The 7,720-nt window shown below is 40.7% G+C and overlaps 1 pseudogene; it reads right to left on the minus strand.

The window, feature by feature from the left end:
• Positions 1–109: 109 nt before the first annotated feature.
• LOC116676367 (excitatory amino acid transporter 1-like) lies at positions 110–7,198 on the minus strand (annotated as a pseudogene).
• Positions 7,199–7,720: the final 522 nt, after the last annotated feature.

Below are 7,720 nucleotides of genomic sequence, written 5' to 3' on the forward strand. Positions count from 1 at the left end.
GTACGTCCAAAATTGATTCCACTCTTACTGAACCAAATCCTTTTGCGTCTTTTGAAATTATTGAATGCATGCCATTATTCCGCAATGAGTGTTTAAAGTATTGTATGACCTACCTGATGGTGAGAATCTGTCCGAAGTTAAGTCTAAATCATGACCTGAGCAATAAAGATGGCTGCCAGGGCTTCATATAGAGCTGGCCATCCTGTTTATGGTGGCGCCAACAGGAAGCACAAAACGGGTTTACACGCTTGTCCACCTTGTTGTTTTCCCTCCAGCATTTAAAAGTGATGGGCAATGTGGCAGAACTGAGGACGGATAGAGGAGAGGAAGGATGAAAACACCATCAAAACCGAGACAAAAGGACAATTCCTACCAGTCTCCTAGAAATACAGTAAGTTGCAGAATCATGAAAATAACACTCATCATCGGTAGCAAGCAACATACCTTGAGGTGTTCCAAGGGCAGTGATGAGTGCCTGCAACAGCCAGCAATGAAAACAAAGGGGTTCTTCCTGGTGATGACGAAGTAGAGTGTTGGAAGGACACAGATGGCGTGGATGAGCAGGCCACAAATGACTGTCAATGTGTACATTCCCAGCTGGCCCGCCCATGGCTGAGAGTCATCCATCTCCACGATCTTCCAGCATCAGGAACAGGATACCGATAGGGCATACCTGAGGATCGATGAATGTGAATTTGTAATCCAACACTTCATTCTACGTAGCTCCATCCATCTGTCCATCCATTCATCCGTCCATCCTGGTACTTACCACATGATTATGGCAACCAGCCTCATGATGGCTTCATTGAGACAGTCGAAGAGTCCTTAGAGGCTTCCCCTGCTCCCCCATGCTCCCGATGATCAGACCGAAGAAGATGGAGAACACCACCATGCCGAGAGCATTGACTCCATTAACTGACCCTGGCACTGGGATCATCTCCACCTGGGTTATCTCCTGGCTATCATTGAGTGTGAATATGGTGTCATTCACTGTCACCTTCACAACGACTACTTTCTGGCATACTGTGTCTTGAACTGGAACGAGGAAAGGTCAAATAGTGAGTAATGCCTGGGGCAATAACATTTTCTAAACACTTTTAGTCAAGAATAATAGTGAGATAAGAGTCATTGACGACATAGTATATAGTTTGTTAGATACAAAAAAGGGGCTGGAAATAGATGTCCAGGCTAACAGGTTAAATTTCAATTCTTTACACTAAAATGTACAAATGGATCAGAATTTAGTTATTTGTTTGTGCTTTCAAAGTCTTATGTTGTCCATCTGGTACATAAAATGTTACGATACAATGTTAAAATACTCCATCTGAGAATGGGCTGGAATAGGGAATTGAAATATCTCTGTTAACAACTCGGCTGTGTGGGAAACTGACATCTGATGTGTTTTTCGATAGATGCAAATTAGATTGTATTCCTAAAGATTTGATTTCCAGTGTAACAGAGATCGCAGGTCCTGTTAAGTCCACAGGAATGACAAGGTCATATGAAGTACAAACAGAAAACATAAACCTTACTAGAGAGGCTTAAACGTCACATAGCCTAAGTGTAAGAGAAAGAGAGGGAATGTGGGGGGAGAGCTACCTGTTTGGTGCAAGCTTCCACACATTTGGAGGAAACATGTTTCTAGAAAAAACAACAGAGGAGGTACATTTTGTGTCAGGATTCCAGTAACAACGCTTGGCAGCAGTGTGTTAGCACTCGATCAAAGTGCTGTAAATCCACAGTGTTAAAGCCGTGGGTTAGTGTGTAGAGTTTTGAAAACTGGGTTGAAGCACTAAAGACAAATTACAGTTTGGTCCACATGAACTGCTGCTGTGCAGACTGGGTTAGAGTTTTGCACTCGTGGCTCCACGTTGTGTCCACTGCAGGGCTGCCAACTCTCACGCATTGGCCGTGAGACACACGCATTTGACAGGTTTCACACACGCACACGCACAACCCCCGATTTCTCACGCTGAAGTGTAAGCCCAGTTGGTCAAATTATGAAGATGAGTTTATCTATGTTTTTTACCTGTTGAGCCACTCGTGATCGACTAGTTGTGCTTTCAGAGACTGTGAGTGGGTTCAAGAGCGCTCCCTGTCTGTGGAATTTTCAAATTGTCGCAAAATGAGAACATTTTTTTCACGAGCCCCCAGGTGCATTTCCCCGGCTTCAGGTATGAGCTCTGATTATCACAGACCGTCCGTCGCTTTGTGTCCACTCTCTCTGTAAGAGTGGAGGTGAGCAGCGCGCTGGTGTAGCAACTTCAGTTCATTGTAGGGACTCGCTCTGCTGGGGCAGTGCGCGTTTTCCATCCTGCTTAACCTCGATAAAGGCAGCGTACGGACACCTCTAAACTCTGTCAGAGACCCAGACCCCAAAGGGCCTCTGCGTCTGTCAGACGGTCTGAATTAGATCCACCATATCACCGGAGGAATGACATGCACAGCAACTATATTACAACTCTCCACATCTCGGACACAGAGATGGGAGGAGTTTATTTTGAATGTGCACAAAGTTGTAAATATGAGCAGAATCTGGTGAAACACATCTGAGCTATACTATATATACTATAATAATCTATATATCTATATATAGATTATATATATCTTATATATATATAATATATATAATAATATAAATACGAACTGCAACGTTGGGCCACTATTGTGCTCTCTAACCCTGCATCTCTAAATGTAACTGTAAATAATTAATTTGATGTTTTTTAAATGAACAAATAGTCTTTATTTTCACAAAAAGTAAAACAGGAAGGGGGCACAGAGGATGAGGCCAAACATTACTGAACATTGGCACAAAGGTTAAAGGATTAGAATTTATGCAACTCAGTGGTTCTCATTCTTTAGAATTTCAGTGGTCTTAGTTGATCCCTCATCATTAATTTAACTTGGGTCCCTGGTCCCTACACCAGGGACCCCTGGACCTGTTCACCACAGACCCATGACATATGCTGTCTCTTCATGTGGTTCATTATGTTTGGCACATTGTGTGGTCAGTTCTTATATCATACTAAGTTAATAATGTAAATGCTGAATGCCCTAAACCTGTTGATACTACAACAACACAAAGGTTCTTAATCCTACAGTTTGCACATATCATGTAAGACTTGATTTCTCCATTTTTTTTTTTTTTCAAAAACTCTCAAGAAGTGCCATTAATGGTTTATTTTTCAATTTTTTTTCCTGGGGGGGCATACCCCCAGACCCTCCTAGGGAGAGCTCCATCCCCCCACATATAACAAACCCAATTTAAACCCTAAAGGATAAAGACCCAAAGAAATTGCTTTGTACCGGCAAAATATGGGTTGGCCCCCCCAATCTCACTCCAAGGTTTTGGGAAAAAGTTGGCAGCCCTGCCACTGTTGTCCGGCAATCAAAAAAAAACTGTAACATTACTCACGATTAACAAACACACAGCTAAAAAAACAGACACACAGGCTCTTATGAGTTTGTGTTTGATTGTTCAGGTGCATAAGTGCGTGTGTGTGTGTGTGTGTGTTTGTGTGTGTGTGTGTGTGTGTGGTGTTGTGTGTGTGTGTGTGTGTGGGTGTGTGTGGTGGGTGCACCTGATAGGTCCAGGAAGGCATCAGCAGTGTTGACCTGCTCCACTTGCTGCTGTTTGGTGAACTCATCCTTTGACCCTTTACCAGGGTGGATAATCAGCACCAGGACAATGCCAATGAACACAGCAATGATGGTAGTGGTCGTGTAGTAGACCACGGCCCTCATGCCCATTTTCCCAGAAGCACGGCTGTCCAGAGCAGCCATACCTGAAAAAGACATAATCTAAATTACAGTAATCTAGATCAGCACAAAAATGGTTTATCCTCCACACACACACACACACACACATAAGTATTTTTCCAGTAGTATCTGCACTCTTTACCCATACAATCTAAAGCATGGATGGACTTTCATGCTGTTGGGATTCAAAACAGTCCCTGTAGAGGGAGCACGGGGCCCAACAGTGGTTTAAGCAGCTTCGTTATGTATGGAGCTAGATTTCTTTCTATATTACACAAGAAAATAAATAATCTGAGAGAAAAAACCATGTTAGAGAGAAAACATTATCACACAGATAGCAAAAAAGCATTTTTTGAGAGAAAAAAACATTTGAGAGAGAAAGTTTTCATACCAATAGCAAAAAAACTCTCTCTCAAATATATATTTTTTGCTATCAGTGTGAAAACAGTTCTCTCAAAAAAGTGTTTCTCTCAAAACGTAGCTTCTTTGCTTTTTCCTTTTGCTATTGATACAAAAACTTTTTCTCTCAAATATTTTTTTTCCTCATAAAAGCTTTTTGGCTTACCAGTGTGATAACTTTTTCTCTCAACATTTATTTTTTCTCTCAGATCATTTATTTTCTCGCATGTAATGAAGAACAAATCTGCTCCATACTTCAACAGTAATACATTTAGTAAATTAGTCACTTTACCAGTCACTCAACAGTGATGTATTCTTTGTTAATTATTTCACAAATTGCCTAGTTTTAGTCACTAATTTGATTAACAAATACACACAACTGGTGTCAAGTCACGTCCATTTAAACAAAATGACAAAATGTAATCGTATAGCTATTGTAGTTGCATCAAGAGAATGCGGAAAAGGGCAAAAATGTAGAATCAAGTTAATAAGGAAAGCTGCGTCTTTGTTGCTGTCATCTTTAGTCATGCTAGTCGTGCTGCTGCCTTAGAGTTTGCATACATGTGTCACTTACTTCTGTCCCTATGATCACACAGTTAGCCTGGGAAAAGGTGCTTATGTAATTACAGATGGAATACACCCATCTGGGTTATCTACCTCACTCTCTAGAGAGCAGTAGGAAACAACAATCTGACTCTGACCTTTACAGGTGGGAAAACAACACCGACTGTACAGCACACAGGGGCAGATCTAATATACAGTATGAGATATGTTTACATATGTCTACTCTACAGAAAATATATTATACTTTACAGGGAGGAACTCTTTGTAGACGTGCCATAGATTATGTTCTCAAATTGTGATTTTGTGCTTTTGCTAGTTGGCCAAAATATTTCATCCCAAAGTAAGGTTGTATTTTGTTGCTTGTATTTTTTTTTACAAGTTTTATTTGACCATAGAATTTCACTGTGCGTCAAGACGTCCTCAAGTGAACACAGAGAGCAGACAGACTGTCAGTTCCAGATTAATAGTCTGACCTCAATTGAATATATGTTTGAACAAGCTGAGAAAATACAAAGAGAGAAACGTTTACAGTAATACAGAAAAAATGTGTGATGATTCAAAAGAAACAGCTGAGAAGAATACTCCCTGCTACAGTATGTCTAGTAGGCCTTATCATTCCTGCAAGGAAGGCAGGATACTATCTAATTATACTTAACCTAAATATGTGGTGAGTTTATTAAACAGACCTGCTGAAAAGCCACAGACACATTTAGGTTAAATAACAAATAGTTTTGACGAAGCCAGTTCTCGGTTAAGAATTGATAGTGATGTTTTATGTGAGCCAGACACTATTTTGGGTGTCACAGAGCCTAGAAGCTAAACAGTACTACACACAGCTCTAATAGAATGATAACCACACTTTGTCAGGATAATGGTGGTAAAAAGAAACACAGCCATTCAGAGAGCTGGGTTTGGTAAAGACAGCTGCTCCAATAGACATGATGGTTTTTTTCAGTGTCAGGTTCTATTCTGGCCATTGTCTTAATTTAGAGCTGGACAAGGTAAATGGCTTTGTGTGATGGAAGATGTGAGTCTTTCTTTTGTGGGAAATTATACTCAGGTATTGTGAATTATTGTGAGAATTGTACTCAGGTTTGTTATCATATTTAGACACTGTGAATGAACTTATGCATAAGCTAATGAAACAAAACTCATATCAGACATTAAGTGAAGGAGAAAATGTACTGTTGCTTGGCATCCAGGTGGGGGCGACACCGTGTTGGTATAACATTACATTTTACAGAGAACCGGATGCAGTATGGCCAGAAAGCCACGTGTTCACTCACAATGGAGGCGGACAAAAGGGTCCTCCACAGGAAGACCCCTAATACGCACGCACACAGACACGTTGCCAAAGACTGTAAACAGGAAGCCGCGCCCACCCCCCAGCCATAGAAATACTGATGTTAAGGTGATATGACCGCCTGTGATGCTTTTGACCAATAGGGCTCCTTAAGAGAACCCCGTATATAAGGCAAGGTACGCCATTGTTTCAGTGCCTTTTTTGTGAACCTCTGAACTAGTCATGTTCCATTGAGACCCGTGCACGTATTTATTGTCCGGAATGCATTGCTCTGTTTTTATTAATAAATCGTTTTGGTATACATAATCAAAGCTAGAGTGATTCCTTAGCTACTTGAGTCCCGACGTTTGGACCCTCCAAGTGGAATTCGCAACAAATTTGGTAGCAGAGGATGGTTTTCGAGCAGCGGTTAAACTTAGGAATTCCACGGAATCAAGATTAGAAGTTGTTTAACTCCGGGTCCAGATTCCACGGACAGTTCACGTCTGACGAAACGGGACGAAGGAGGCATGGTGTGCAAACCACGGAGGAATGATCACTGAGAGCTCTCTGAAAGAAAAAGGTAAGCTGAAACCTGTTTCATCAAAACTCAGCATATTGTATAATAGTATAAACCAAATTAAAGTGATCAGACCTCCGGGTGAGTACATTATGTAAAAAAAAAATATAGACTAAAAATTATTAAGTGTTTTTGTGGACATAGAGCAATGCATTCCATTTTCTCTGATGAATGAATGAAAGTGTGAGAGTAAGCATCTGGGATGCGTAGACGATTTAGAAGGATGCATGAGTTGATAAAATATGATTCCATAATTGTATGGAGCCACGCTGTGTGTTGAGGTTCGATAAACCTGTTAGTAGACTTGCTTAACCCTCATGTTGTCCTCGGGTCAAATTTGACCCATTTTAAGTTTTTTAACTTAGGAAAAAACATTTAAAAATAAAGCGCCCACAACATTGAAAAAGTGAAAAGAAATTCATGGTTGACGGGAAGACAACACAAGGGTTAATAGAATTACTAATTGGAGAAGGCCTGAAACGCGATAGCGGGCCAGTGTTCATAAGGTGATTCCATTAGAGTTACTATACGCGAGGGATTCAAAACTTGCCGGTAGGAGTGATTGACCTACATGCTAGGGAGGTCTCGGCGCGTACAGAGCCAGCGTTCACCATTTTGGAGTCTCGGTCCATAAGACTGAGTTCACGCGATGAGATAATGACGATTCCATAAAATTCTTTGGAGCACGTGGTGTGAGTAATACGATAAACCCGCAGTGTTACTGTGAGGGGAAGTTTGCAGCGCCCACGTGTCAGTGTTTGTCTTAGAGGAGAACCGGCCCATAAGGCAGTTCCAGAGGTGGGTAGAGTAGCCAAAAATTGTAAAAGTACTGTTACTTCAGAGTAATATGACTCAAGTAAAAGTAAAAGTAGTCATCCAAATAATTACTTGAGTGAAAGTAAAAAAGTACTTGACGAAAAACTACTCAAGTAGTGAGTAACTGTTGAGTAACGTCTGATTTATTTCTTAACACAAGCATCAATCAGACCGCCAAAGATAAAAATAATTATCTTTAGGCAATTATAGTTCATCCAATCAATAAAATAAATTATTAATTACAAAATAGCTTACTTGAGAGACTTGTCACACCAAATTTGGATGGATACTGCATGTGTAAAACATACTGTATGTAACCT

The sequence above is a fragment of the Etheostoma spectabile genome, unplaced genomic scaffold, assembly GCF_008692095.1.
Source record: "Etheostoma spectabile isolate EspeVRDwgs_2016 unplaced genomic scaffold, UIUC_Espe_1.0 scaffold00003117, whole genome shotgun sequence".
Taxonomy (NCBI): Eukaryota; Metazoa; Chordata; class Actinopteri; order Perciformes; family Percidae; genus Etheostoma; species Etheostoma spectabile.